General features: G+C 41.8%; 1 long non-coding RNA gene across 1 annotated transcript; it reads left to right on the top strand.

Annotated features, from left to right (window-relative positions):
- Positions 1-5590: 5590 nt before the first annotated feature.
- On the top strand, positions 5591-12786 carry LOC135179562 (uncharacterized). Its single transcript, XR_010304043.1, has 3 exons — positions 5591-5664; positions 9711-9860; positions 12471-12786. It is a non-coding gene; the product is annotated as an uncharacterized LOC135179562 (long non-coding RNA).
- The last annotated feature ends 1774 nt before the right edge of the window (positions 12787-14560 follow it).

The following is a 14560-nucleotide window of genomic DNA, read 5'->3' as shown; positions in this document are numbered from 1 at the left end:
TCAGTAGATACATTGCTGCTTGAGCTCTTGTTGGGGTAAGTTCCCAGCTGTGCATAGTCCCTGAACTGTTCCCAGTCCTTGCTAGGAAGCAGTGCCCCACTGACTGGTATTTCTATAGAGGAGTGGATGTCCTTCAACAGTCACTGGTGGGGAGGGAAGAAACTGTCAAGGGAGGCCTTTGAGTGTCCAGACAATATTGAGCCTATTCACTGCAGTGCAGTGAGCAAGTGCAGAGGATGAAAGCCTCAGGTGGCTCCTGTGATGACTTCTGTTGCCATCTCAACTTTCAATAAGAAAGCACAACAGGTTTCAGAGGCAGACCTCTGATAGGAAAGCTTGTGGGTAAATAAAAACCATTCCTCACTAAGAATGAGTCAGTATCTGAACTCATACAATATTCAGTCCCATTTCAGATGCTAATCAGTGATTTTCATGCAGTCATTAAGTGGATTTCCAGAAGTACAAGGAGCACAGAAGACCTCTAGGACTGAAGAGACACTTAACAAACTGAGGATGGATGCCTAAATATTAGATAGTGATGTGGCTTTAAATGTGTCTCTCTAGCATCACCTCGATCTTCTCTGCAGTCAACAGTTTCAGCTCTTTCCCCTCAGGTGTGCTCTGGATAATCTAGACCATGACACTGTGTTGCGAGCCAGATAGAAACTCCAGCAGCAGCTAGCAGTGTCCTTCTTGTCCCACCCCTGTGCTATCTGTCTCTCCTCTTTGCTCCATGCAGATGTTGAATAATGCTGGAGTTAGGACTGTGGTTGGATGGGGTCTGCCACTGAGGGCCCTGGAGAGCTGGAAGGAAGAATCTGAGACACTGTAGAATGTCTTTTTTTAATTTCTGCTGTCTCCTGGTGGTAAAGGAAAGAAGAATGCCAGTCAATAATAAGTTTCTGCAATAATTTATCCTTCAGTGACTGAACTTTTCCTTTAAACTTGCTCAATATGCCATTTTCTTTCTTGTGCTCTTGTTGTGATACTATATTGAATTTCTGCTTCCTCCTCACTTCCAATTAATACAAGACGAGCCTTTTCCAAAGGCCCTGGGGGAGTTACGCACCCATTTCTCAGCAATTTTCCATCTGAGCTGGCACCAGATTTACTCAGACAATTCTTGAAACCTCACCCATAGAGTCTGATCAGTAACTAACGAGTCCTGCTTGGAAACTATGATGATGACAAAGGTTACCAGCAATAAACACCACTTTGTTATGCCTGTGACGTGCGCACAGTTGATTCATAACAATAATGACACTTTTCACCTAGGTAGCTGAGCTGAAGGATCAGAGTCAATATTTCCATTTTCCTGGTGTTTCATATAAATCTCTGCATTTGTCATTGACAAATGAAAGAGCTTCAGAAATGTTTTCTCCATCATTTGTCTCTTGGAACATAAACCAAACAAGGAAAGTTCATGTTGTATCACAAAGAGTAGGAAAAAAGTGGAGTTGGCTCAGGGAGCACAGAGATGATGCAATAGCTGGGGACATGATGGACCCCACACCAAGGGGGATGGAAGGCTGCTAGTCAGCACCTAGACCAAGGTGCCCTTTGTGGGTCCTGGGGCACTGTGTGCAGCTTTCAACAGCAGAGCTTGCCCTGGCCTCCCACTGCTCCCTAGCCAGCAGGAGTTTGCTTCTGAACTCCCCGTGTGCCCCCTGGACATCAGCATGGAACACTGAAGCACTGTGACATGATGTTCCTCTTTCAGGCACAGCAAAGAAGATATTTTCCAGATAGAGCTCAGTTTGTTTTCTTTTATGTGTGATGAGAACTGCACTTGGGATTTACAGACTTTCAACATTTCCTTGCGCCCACAACTGCTCAGGATTATGTTACGTGGGTCAAATGTGCCTGACAAACTCCTGTCAGCATGAGTGCAGGAGAAGTGCATGAGCAGCTCCAGGTAAAGAGGATGTGAAGTGCCTCCTGTGTCATCTATGTTGGGTTTTCTTCCCTTTGCACATAGAAAGTTCAGAGGTAGGATTTTTGATTTGGGATAATCTATAAGTATAATGCCCCTTTTTTAGGCATCAAGCAATCAGTTCCTAAAGACAACTCATCTAATTTGTTCATGTGTTCAAAGCTATCAAAACCTAGCTGTGCTGGGAAGTGTGTAAATGCACAGTCCAAAGAAACATAACCCCAGAGGCCTGGGAGGGAGGAGGAGAAGAAAAATGTCTCACCATTAGGAACTATATAGAAGAAGAAGTTGCAAATTCTTGTCTTAATCTGAAAGATCCTTCCCAACGTTCCTGGCAGATTGGGTTCGCTTCCCTTCTGTCCTTGGCTTTTAATGTACAAAAGTGATGTCACAGAAGTAAAAGCTACAAGAAAACCAGAAAGCCAAGTATGAAATACACATAATTAAATCCATGGCTGCATCTGTCATGTGGTTTCTGTAATGTGGACCCCATAGGAAGATGCAGCGTGTGGGACCCTGGATATAGCTATAACTCAGCAGCTTTTTCCTAACTCCACTGATGTGTCCTCAGGGCAGAAGAGATTGTTCCCAAGAATGGTTTAAAAATATTAGATGGAGTTTTTCCACGAGACACTCTACCACAACCCACCCTTCAATAAAATGAGCAAAGAGCTCATGACGGGATGCTCTTACTGAAACAAAGCCCCCAGCAAAACCAACAAGAACTGGCTGTGGGAGCAGCGATGAATTGAAGCTCTTCAAAAGCCTAGAAAAACAAAATCCTTCAAAGACTAATGGGTCATAGGAACCCTAGCTGCCTGCCAGGAACTTGTATTTTCTGTCTAAGGTTTTTAAAGGCTACTACTGTTGTCGCACTGATCCTGTGGGTTTAGGTCTTTACTCTTCCAGCTGTGCTCCGCAGAAGTTAGAGTTGTATATGTCTGATCCATACATTGCCATTGTCACACTTCCAGTGAGAAAAGCTCTAAATTCTACAATTTCCCAGCATATTTAGTCACAGTGTTTGGAACAAAAGAGAAGTGTTACAAAATCACTTGGGTGCTTTCTTATCAGAAAGAAGAAACAAGATCTACCCTAATGAAGTTTGGCCTACAAACACAGCAGGTTTTATCAGTAAAATTCCTCCAGCCTACTGAGGTTTTCTTTGCTGAAAATTTGATGCAACTGGAAATTCCCAAAGTGGTAGTAAACACAAGAACTTCTGCACTGTGTTTTGGTTTATTTGTCCTGAGGGCTTAGTGCTGGGTTTGGACACCACAGCTGAAACTGAGGGGGAGTGAGAGGAGTGTGCAGCTGGACTTGGATAGTGCTGGAGGACAGGGCTGGGTGGAGAGGGTGACACCTGCTGTAGTTGTACTCTATACAGAGCACTGTGGGATGGATGCCGGTGTGCCTATTGTCCTTTTTTCCAGGCTGGATTAGAGCTGGACTCCCAGGTTCCCCTGTGGCAAGGCAAGTAGAAGTCATGGATGCAAGCCCTGCAAGGATAGAGCAGGTAAGAGTGTGAGTATCTTCAGATAGCAGGTGCTGGAAATCCTTGGTGCACTAGATGGGGTCTTTCACAGTAGGTGCTGAGGACACTTTAGCAATATCTAAACACACATGAAAATGTATGAATGTTGATGTAAACAGATCAATAATGCAAATGTTGGAGGAAGCTGGCTTCTACCTTCACTTTGAGGCCACTCTGGCATCTACCATTTTACAGCTAAAAGCACAGCTGCAACCAAATAACTTTATATGTTTCAGAATCAGTGGGGAGGGAAACAACCCAGTGAGCTTATTGCCCATCTCTGGGGTTGGTCATCTGCTTCTGAGAAGATTTGGAGGGCAGGTGAATATTTCCTCTTTTGTAAGTCGTGGTGAAAACCAGTTCACTCTGAATGAAAGCTTTGCTGGAAGGGAGAATCAATGTGTGTGGGTGTTTCTGCATCAGATGAGCTCTCAGGCTGCCACAGCTTGTCCTGGCAATGAGTCCAGGCAGTGAGGCTGGACCAGCAGCTGTTCTTTTCTGTGGTGTCTTCTGGGTGGGGGTGTCATGTTGTCATTAATGCTCTGCTAACGTAGTTTTACTCTGCTCAATGAAAGAATCCAGAGAGCTTATTGAAAAAAATAATTTATCTTAAATGGAAAATCAAAATATCTAATATCCTGGTTTATTTCTCTTAATCTGCCTGGACACCAAAAAGCAGAAAAATCCCTTTTTTTCTGGCCATATCCTACACATCTAGATGTCTGATCTGAGCAGTGCCTATGAGAGGGAAGGGAGTTCAGCTGGCTCCAAGTCTATTGGAGGTATTGCTGTGCAGATTGTGTTTTCACCTGGAAAGCCCATTAGTACATGGGTGGAGAGAGCTAGAACTGTTAGACTAAAATATGCAAACAACTGAGGTTTATTCTGAAGTCATTTTTCTTTTCTTTTTTTTGCACAGTGGAATTTTGTTTAAATTTTGCTGCTTTTTTTTTTCTTTCAAAATGATCCCTTGAGATTATTCTTTTATTTTTTAGCATTTTCTAGCTTTTCACTAGCAAGTCATTGTTCTAAACTTGACATTCACATCTCTACTTTTTCAATATAATCTGTCTTTTATAAGGTTGATCTAAAAGACTTCTTTTATTGGCATATTCCCTAATATGTCTGATGTGCACCCAAAGCCACTGCATGTAACGGCAGCTGTCTGTGCATCGCTTTGCCTCTGTCCCTTGAGCACTAGCTTCATGCACATTGGGTGAGAACTTTGACTGTGGTTGCTTAGATATTATGTCTCTCCTTTTCTGCTGCTCCTGGTTAGTTTTACACCTTCTGGTATCTTTTTCTGCTGATCTGAAGAACATCTTTCCAGTTTTTAGCAAGCACCACTGTGTAATGTATTGAAAGTTGTTTTGTGGTAATTGGAAGGGGATGGGTAAAGGTTTCACAACCTAGGTAAAACTTGTGCATATTTGTTTCTAGGCTTTCTGAGCCCTTTGCTCACCTGCTTCCTGTTTCCTTTATTACAGAAGACCTAATTATAAAAAAATAGCACAGTATCTTCTTAAAGTAAAGTAAATATTTCTAGGCCTGTTTTTTGGGGGAAGTGTGAGTTTCACACAATTACAGAATGGATGTCTTGCAGGGTGTCTGGTGCTTTGGGAAGAAAGAGTTGAAGAGGCAACAAGTACCTGCTCTGCCAGTTCACAACATGTTGTATTTATAGACAGAGGAGCAGAGAAAACCTTCCCAATGGGCTATGTGGATTAGATGGTGGCTGTGGGCTAGCAGTAACCTCCAAGCCAGTGAGTATTCTGGCTTCCTGTAATGATACTGAGCTCTGTCAGCTCACTCCACCTTGCAGGAGCTATTGAGCTCAGGAAGTCATTGTGGTATTTTTCAAGCTTTTTATCATCAAGTACATGTTTTCTAGATGGATACAAGAGTGGGGTGCATTTTGCAGTCCTCACCTCTGTGACATTTTCCTCAACCTGTGCTCAGCATTTGATATCTACAGTTGTTGTCAGCTGTCAGATACAAGATCTTGCTGTGGGTGTTTCAAAACCAAAACAGTTCAGTGGGAGGCATGGAAGCTAAGTGCAGTCCTTGAGTGCTCATTCCCTTGATTTCCTTAAGACTCAGACTGGAAGGCTTCTGCATACAGAGAAAGCTACAAGCAGGTTAATCAAGCACTGCTCGTGAGGATTTGTGAAGCAGCTGTGTGTGGACAAGCTGTTTGGTAAGTTACCAGGGTGGTTTCTGGGTGGTTCTGTTCTCTACACATTGTGCTAAGAGCTGGTCAGACTGCCAACAGATGGGAAAGGCATTAGCCATCAGATCTGAACATTTGCTGTGTGTTTACAAAGTCCTGTGCAGAATCTTTGTGTTGACAAGTTCTAGCCGAATGGGATCAGAATGGTGCCTTCTCCATGCAACTTGTGCAGAACATCGCAGCAATCAGCACAGGGCTAGTTTGGTGTAGGGCAGGTCTCTTGTCCAACACAGGGCTGAGTGCTGTCACACCTTGCTGAAAGGAGGATTGTGAGATGGTGAGAGAACAGGAGCCGTCCACAACAGCAGCACATGGCCAGTTTATGATTAGGACACAACGAACATCACCAGCAACTCCTGTGCTCTCACCCAAATTAATGATTGTTGTATGTGTCAGAACAGTATCCCAGGACATCAATCTTAGTAACCTTTACTCTAATTTATGCTTCCATAGGACATAATCTGTGCTCTGCTCAGTCTTGGCAGAGCTACTGGGGCAATAATTTCTCAACAGTAAACAGTTGTGGCCAATCTCTAGAACGTGTTCTGCACAACCAGTACATTATTGACTCTAAGTTTGGCTTTAACGCCTTCTGACCTTATTGTCCAGATTCTTCAACAATTAAATACATGATCCGATTAATCCTAGCATCCAGGGGTTTACATTAGGCTTGTTGTATTTAATTTATGGGTAAAGAATTTCCATTAGTCTGTAATGTTTCCCTGTGCTGCAATAATGCTCTTTGCTTTCTGAGTTGCTGTCCAGAGGCAGAAGCTGACTAATGCAGCACCGATGCTTTGTCAAGGTACCTGGGGAGCTGACCTGGGAGAAGTAAATCAGCTCAGATAAGAGTTCTTGTGTCTCAGTGGCCGTTAGAGGTTAGTTAGTTATTTACTTCATACTGCTGCAAACATATATTTAATTACTTTTGTATTGGGAAAAAAAAGATCCCGTGAGGGGAGAATTTTCAAAGATTGAAATAGGTCAGTAACAATAATTTTCAACATGGCTCAAGCCTCACTTTCAATTTATGATTCATTTTGTAGCATGCACAGATGTGACTGTCTCAGTCCTTTGAAAGCCTTACAAGGATCTGCAGATCAGGTGCAAAAGCTTGATAAATTGGGTAGCTGAGAGAGGCAGAGTTTGTAGTTGTAGAGACCTTATGAAGGGGCATTTAAAACTCAAGAGGTCATATATGAAGTAACCTGGTTTTGAATCACTACCATATATGAGACGTGGCAGTTCAGCCTGCTGACTGTGGCTGCTCCCTCCCTGGAGGTGTTCAAGGCTAGGTTGGATGAGGCCTTGAGCAACCTGCTCTGGTGGGAGGTGTCCCTGCCTATGACGGGAGGTTGGAACTGGATGATCTTTGAGGTCTCTTCCAACCTAAACCATGCTATGATTCTATGAAAAGCAGCTCCTCTGTGCTGGCAGGGTCAGATCTCTTGATGGTGCTTCCTCATGTGCCAGGTTTTTCTTGTGATTTCTCAGGTAATTAAGGTGTTAGGTTTTTTGTTGCTGTTGGTTGATTGTTTTATGGGAAGCCTTGCTCTTTTTGCTGTTTTTCCCATTTTCAGAACATTGTTGCCTAGAAATCTGGTGCTGAATATACACAGGTGTCAGGAGTGCTGGACTCCTGTTGCAGAGCATAGAACTGAGATTAGGATGCAAACAATTGATAACAAAGCAAACTGAATTAAAGGCTCCTGGTTTCATGCTAGTAACAGTCCTTCAGCACAAGGAAAGCCTGTTCCTCTGACTGGTGATTAGTGGTCTAAGGGCTTTGGGTTGGTGTCTTCAGCACCACTTCATGAATGTGCCCTGTGATGACAGGCTGACACATCACAGCCAGGTCTGGAAAGTGAGCAGCAAGAGGACTAAGGCAAAAAACTTAAACCAAAGGTGCTTATTTATTTAGCAAAAGAGTGCAGCATGGGCCTAGTCCCAAAGTAAACATCTCACTTCATGAGCAGTTCTGTCCAAACCTTTGGAGATTGAATTCACTTTCTTACACAGTTTAGACCAATGTGCCTTACCATTACTAAAAGTTTCTGGTTTTGATCTAACACTAACTAGACATTGCGTAGAATCTTGTGTCTTTTTGTTCTGGTTTGGTTTGCTTTAAAATTTAATTCATTAACTTTTGAAAACTGGTGATGATATTTCATTAGTCATGCACATCTTCCTAGACTTCTTGATCCAGACAGAAGAACTTTCTGCTGGTCCTTGTGTGGTTACACGAAGGAATTAGGCCATTTTCTCTAGAGATTAAAAGGAATTAGGTCACATTCTCTAGGAAGTTACCCAGATTTTAGACCCTTGCAGTGCTCAATGTTCCAGTGTGTTATCCAGCAAAGCACTTAGGCACACATTTAACTTTCAGCAGCTTTGGATTTCATTCATGACAATGGGTTTACTGAAGAATTTTGAAGATTTAGGGCCAGCATCCTGGTGAAGGAGGAGATTTGGATGTGAGGAACTGAGGGCAAACTAATGAGCAAAGACCTGCTCATCTCCTGGTCTTTGAGATACTCTGACATTTTATGAAGCAGAGAGTCAGAGCCAAGAAATCCAAGCCTCAGCAGTTTGCTCCTTTTGATAAGGGTTTGTGCAAGGGCTGGTGGGGTTATCACTGCTCCTAGCAGACACTGCTGCACATAGAAATGGCTGCAAGGAGAAGCCTGTGTTTGGATGGCATAGACTTGGAAATGCAAAAGGAAAAACTGTATTGCCACTGAGCAGGGTGGGGTAGAGAACTGAAAAGATTGAAACAAAAAGTCAACTTGTTCCTGATGGGAAATTCAAATATATTTTTTCCCCAGGAAAAATGAAATGTAATACTGGTAATTCATACAGACAGTTGAACAAATTGAAACCATATACTGAAAATTAAGTTATGTTTTTTTTTTTATGGAAAGAACAGAACACATTTAACAAGCACTGCCTAGAGCCAGCAGGCTTTTGCTGTATAACTTGCAGAGTATTTTAATTATGCTGAGGTCAGAATGTCTGTTTCCAGCTTTAATCAGCTAATTCAAAACTTCATTTGGTCTGAAAAAAAAAATCTAATTTTGTTTGTTTGTTTGTTTTGGATTTTTTTAAATATTCCAAATATGAATTAGAAATAAAACTGAATAAATCCCTAAATATTTAAAATGCTAAGTTATATTTATGAAAGTATCCATGAGTACAATAAATGAAGAATATAAAATTTCTTTGGTAAAAATTTACTTTGGTGAAATGTCTGCCTCAGTTTTAGTGTTTTGCAAGTTCCTCATCTAAGTTTTAACCACTGTATTTAAGTCTAACATGTTGCATAGTAGCTTCATTTCCATCACAGAGATAGTTTGGGAACAAGTTCTTTACTGTGAGGGTAGTGGAACAAATTACAGGTTGCCCAGGGAGGTAGTTGAGGCTCCATTCTTGGAGATATTAAAGGTGAGGCTCGACAGGGCTCTGGACAACCTGATCTAGTTGAGGATGCCCCTGCTGACTGCAGAGAGGGTTGGACTAGATGATCTTTGGAGGTCCCTTCTAACCCAGACCATCCTATGATTCTATGGTTAAAAAAGAAGGGAGAAACTTAAGAATATCTGTGGTCAGAATGAATTTATTGTAGGAACTGAGATGTATTCTGCCAGTAATTAATGGATATTATTATTGCCTGTTTTCAAATATTGGCTCACTGATAGCAAAAGCAAGCTAGGTGCAGATGAATTCCATGTATTTTTCCATGCTGTTTCTGGAATGAAGTGACATGTTGCTATATTTGTGCCTGTCTTGTTATATGGAAAATGAGTAAAGAATGAAAACTGAATGGACCCTTTGTGTGTATGGCAAATGCAGTGTGAATTTGTAATGGTAAATATCTTTTACCTGAGTCAGGCACTTGACAAAATGCAGAAGCAGGCTTTGACATTGGGACTGGAACTGGAAACTGGCAATGGTCTCTTCCTGTGATGCACACTAGGATGAAGAATTACTCTTATTTTTCACTTTTGCTCTTCTAGTGCATCTTGATTTGTTTGATTACTCTCATGCAATAGAATGTGTTCAACCAAAGGAACTGAGAATGTAGCTGGTTCACAACTGCCTTATGCTGAAGATGCCCTTCAAAGAAGCTGGAGGATGTGGTCTGAAATATTCTCAGAGCAGAGAATGTGAGTCTGTCTCTTCCATATGCTGGTTGAGAATCCTAATCACATTTGTCCTGGGGGTTACAGTGAGATGAAGGGAGGAGTAACAGTAATTTGCTTCTGTTGGACCTGAAAAAAATGGAAATCTCATTTTGAGGTGTCTAGCACTTCCCTGGCATCACTTTGAGAGTCTGGACACCTAATACAGGGCTGTGCATGCAGCTTGGCCAAATGACTTAGATCTATAGTGCTTCATTGTTGCAGTTTGTGAATGATTTTTGTGGCTCTAGATCAGTCTACTTGTTTCCTGTATACCTGGTGATTCTCTGACTGGGATGTTACCAAAGAGAAGCAGCATAGGCAAGATACCACCTAACAAAGAGATTCAATCAAAGTAGCATTTGAGAGGAGTGAAGATGTCCAAGAGTGTTTTATCAGATTAGTCCCAAGGTATCCAGAAGGATGGCATGTCTTCTGGCTGCTTTCTGCAGACCTGAGTCTTCAAATGGTTCTGTCTCTGTGCTGAAGACCCTGCACTTTTGTTATATTCTTTCTGTGCTGAGGCAGAGAAATGGCAGCACATTCAGCATGATGAAAGCTGAAGAATGCCCTCTACTCTCTTCCCTGTCAAGGGGATGTTCTTGAAGTGACTCAGGAGAGACTGGCTCTGCAGAAGCCACATAGCTATCATGTTGTGTGCCCATATATCCCAAAACTATTTATAATAATTTCCATTCTTTGACTGTATGGCAGCCATTTGGTTACCTTGTGAAAGCTGTACTTGAGACAGCAAAATTGCCCCAAAACTCTGGGCGTACAAATTGACTGTCCAAGTAGATTAACAAATGATGATGGCTAAGGCTTAAGGTGGTGGAAAATGAGATATAGACTCCATTTTCTCCTAGTAAAGCTTCTAAAATGACATTCTATCATTTCATGTCAGCTTTTCCCCTCCCTGTCCTTTTTTCCCCAGAAGCCTTATCTATTTGCTTTTTGCTAATAATTGGCTGAACTGTTGAGCCTCATCTCCACAGATCAAAGTACCATCACAGGAGGTATTTCTTTTAATTTCTCCTGAAGCAATTTCTATCCATGGGTTTATTCCCCACCTTTGGAATGTGACCTAATGTCCAGCATACTGGAAATGAGGAAGGCCTGCTTCACCACCATCTTCAACAAACCATCAGCAGGCACCCAAAGCAGCAAACTCTACCCCACTTCCAGCAAGCAACTGGCCCGACTGCCAGCTTTTATTGTGATACTGTGACCAGCATAGTTCTCATTGTCCATGCTTCTGAAAGGAAAGGAAGGAGATAGATAAACTTTGTTAAAAGAGATTTATTTATAGTCTTCCTGTTTGCACAAAAAGTTGGAAAATCTGACCTCAATATGCCCTAAAGGCTTTAACCCAGGAAATGAAATGTCCTCATGTGTATATTTTTAGATTTCATGGTTTTAAGCTTCCCTGTAGGACTTTTGGGGGTTTACTTGCAATGTTTGAGTGTTTGAGGTTAGCAGCACTACAATGACTAATAAATTCATGGGTTTTTATAATCAGCAAAATATAATGTTACATTCAAACTTCAAGTCTGAGTGCAAAGGATAAAGAACAGATGTATTTCAGATATTGTTTTTTTCCTTCTCACAAACCATATCTTAAAATACTCCACAGAATCAAACACACTGAGTCTCACCCCAGTCCTGTTTGTCTCATAGTCTGGGGAAACAGAAATGAAGAAGACAAGACATGTGACACCATCTAAGGTTAGAAATGTGATCAGAGACATAAAAATAGAGAGAATATGGATACAGTTGAAGGTACATCAAACAACATCCAAGAAGAAGATCCTCACATTCACAGTGTCTAGACTCTATAAACAGGGAAAGACCACAGAGCAGAGGTCAGAGAAGGCAACAGCTACATCTGTGAGGAAGGCTGCAGGCAGTCAAGGCTTTGAAAATGTGGAAAATAGAAAGATGTGATTGGCATTTTTTACTAGATCATGAGATGCCTGCATGTGACTGGGGGTGATGTGCTTAGACACTGTTGATTGCTTGGTAAGCTGAGTTTAATTACCATTTTTGTGAGTGATCACATGAATTGAAACTCCTCCACTGTGGAGGAGATCCTGCTGTCATCAGCTCATGTGCAGCACCATCAGCAGACTTGCATTCTTCAGGACATTTCTGTCTTGCAGGTGACATGTTATACACCCTCTTTACCTCAAGTGAGATGCAAGAGGCAGAAATCAAAAGCTCCAGCCAGCCTGGGGCATGGGAGATGGTGCCTTGCCTTGGGTGCTGTGCACCAGCGGGGCTGCTGTGTCCCCACGTAAAAGAACCATGGAATGAGGTTAGTAGACTGCACTGCATCAAAGAACATAAGAGATTGATCATCTCTTCTCAGAGATCCTGCAGAGACAACAGCCTGGACCCCCACCTACACCAAAGGAGAGACAGGCAGAATCTGTGTTCCGTAGGCTGGGAAATGGGCTATGGTGTGGCTGAACGTTTATTTTATACCAGCATTTCTCCTGGATGAGTTGGTGGCTATGAGCTCATGGGAGAGGCTTTATGAGGCAAACAAAATTTGTTGTTTTTCTGCTGATAATTTTGTGTCTCCTTGCTTTACAGAGTACTGAAATCTAAAATGCTGTTGCCTACTGATACCAACAGAAACTGTAAGACAGAATCTGAGCATGGACAAGTCATATGGACATGGCAGCTATAGGGAACAAATTGTGAAGGTCTTAGCTGTTTATTCAGTGAATGAGGCTGAGCTGAAGGGGGAAAAAAGTGCTCCAATTGAGCAGCCTCATACTGAATATAAAGCATGTTTCAAAATACTGATACCAGAAACAGACCTGTGCTTGATGAACTCCAGATGATTCCATGGATGCTAATGCAGAGAAAAAACCCAGCATCTTTCCTCCTCCATCCCCTGCCCTTGCCAGAGGTAATCCAGAGATTCTTGCACTGTTAAAGTCATTATGACATATTTTGGAACTAGTAAAAATGAAAATGATTCATCTCCTCTTTCCTGTGATGTTTAAAAAAGGGTTTTCTTCTCTCTTTTTTTTTTTTTTTTTTTTTTTTTGCAGTAGCTTGAAGTACAAGGCAGCTTCAAAACTTTCTCCAATTTATATAAATAAATATTGTAAGGAAAATCTTTGAAGTGGGAGCTCATGAGTTGAGCACATCTGCTTAGCAGAACCGAGAGCACACGGGTTTGAGACCTTTCCCTTCTGTTCTACCAAACAAAACTAAAAAAGAAAAGATGTGCTTTGTTTTAATGTTTTCCTCATAAACTTTTCACGTTGTTTTTTGATTTTTTTTTTGCACTGAAACAGCAACAGGAATGTGTAGACAAACAAATGTCTCATTTCTCTTGGTAGCCTTTGGTTCTTATTTATTGACATAGTAATCTTTGATAGTAGGGTTCCCATTTGCTTTTTGACTGAATAAAGCCTTTAGGAGATGATGTTAAAAGAAAGATGTTTGATTCCTCAAGTTTCGTCCATGAAAGGGTATATTGAAGGTGCTGCAGTTTAAATGGTTCAACCTAATGTCCAGGAATCTGAACTCACTTTGCAAAGAGTCATCTCTTCGGTCAAAAGGATGGAGCACATGAATTAAGAAGTCTTTTCCATCTTGAAATAGCAGGGTTCTATGATTCATACTATTCACAGCACAGCTTGAAAACTTTTTCCATTATTGTCCAGTCAGTTATGCTGACAAAAACACTCTCAAGCCTAATGAGCTTGTTCAAATATTTTTTTGAGTGGAGACAGGAATGAAATGGACAAAGAAAACTCAGACCTTGGTAAAGATTTCTCCCTAGCAGAAACAAAAGAACTACTTTGCAATCACCTTTCCTCCTTTTTCATACCAATGTGTCCTTCCTGCAGACACCACACAAACACTGGACTGCTGCAGGATCTCGTGTGGCATTGCCTGCTGAGGAGGCTGCAACAGCTTCTCAAAGAAAGATCTCTTCCAGACTGGTAATGTCCATGACCAATCCCAGAGGTTTCTGTGCAGAGAAGTGAGTGAACTCCCTTTATTCTCTTGAGTATTGGTTCAAATGTGGAACTGTACTAGAGTGCTGTGGCAGCTTGGCTTGAGGGAGTGTCACATATAAAGAGACAGGTGCCAGAGCAGCAAGAGCCAGCATTACCAAAAATCAACTTTCTAAACTTACAATATTGCTTGCTGCAAAAGCTGAACGGAGTTAATAATAAACCTGCAACCCATTTAAAGTACTCTTGATCTACTAATGATAGTGGCATGACTTAGCTACTCCAGTACCTCAGCTAGTTTGAGTAACTAGCTGCCTTTGGCCATGGGTATGTCAACTAATGTGTTAGAGGCTGCTGGGGCTGCATTTTCCTGACCAGCAGCACTGATGGTAACTGCTGGAGGCACTTCTGCAGTGCAAAATAGAATTCTTGCAAAATGGAACAATTCAAGCAACTGCTCTTTTTCAATTCTTGTGCTTGGATGTTGGATGTCACATGGTATTTCATGTCCCTGCCTTTTCCTCCTCTTCCTCCAGCCTTTCACAGGAAATATTTCTATTCTATACCCTGATTAGATTGTATCTTTAGCTTTAAACTGCCTTTGCTGTGATTACAGCTTCTTTAAAACACTGAACGTGTCCAGAGGAGGGCGACAAAGCTGGTGAGGGGCCTGGAACACAGCGCTGTGAGGAGAGGCTGAGGGAG

The sequence above is a fragment of the Pogoniulus pusillus genome, chromosome 11 (assembly GCF_015220805.1).
Source record: "Pogoniulus pusillus isolate bPogPus1 chromosome 11, bPogPus1.pri, whole genome shotgun sequence".
Classification (NCBI taxonomy): domain Eukaryota; kingdom Metazoa; phylum Chordata; class Aves; order Piciformes; family Lybiidae; genus Pogoniulus; species Pogoniulus pusillus.
Note: the sequence above shows the minus strand (reverse complement) of the source record. Positions and strands in the feature narration are given on the sequence as shown.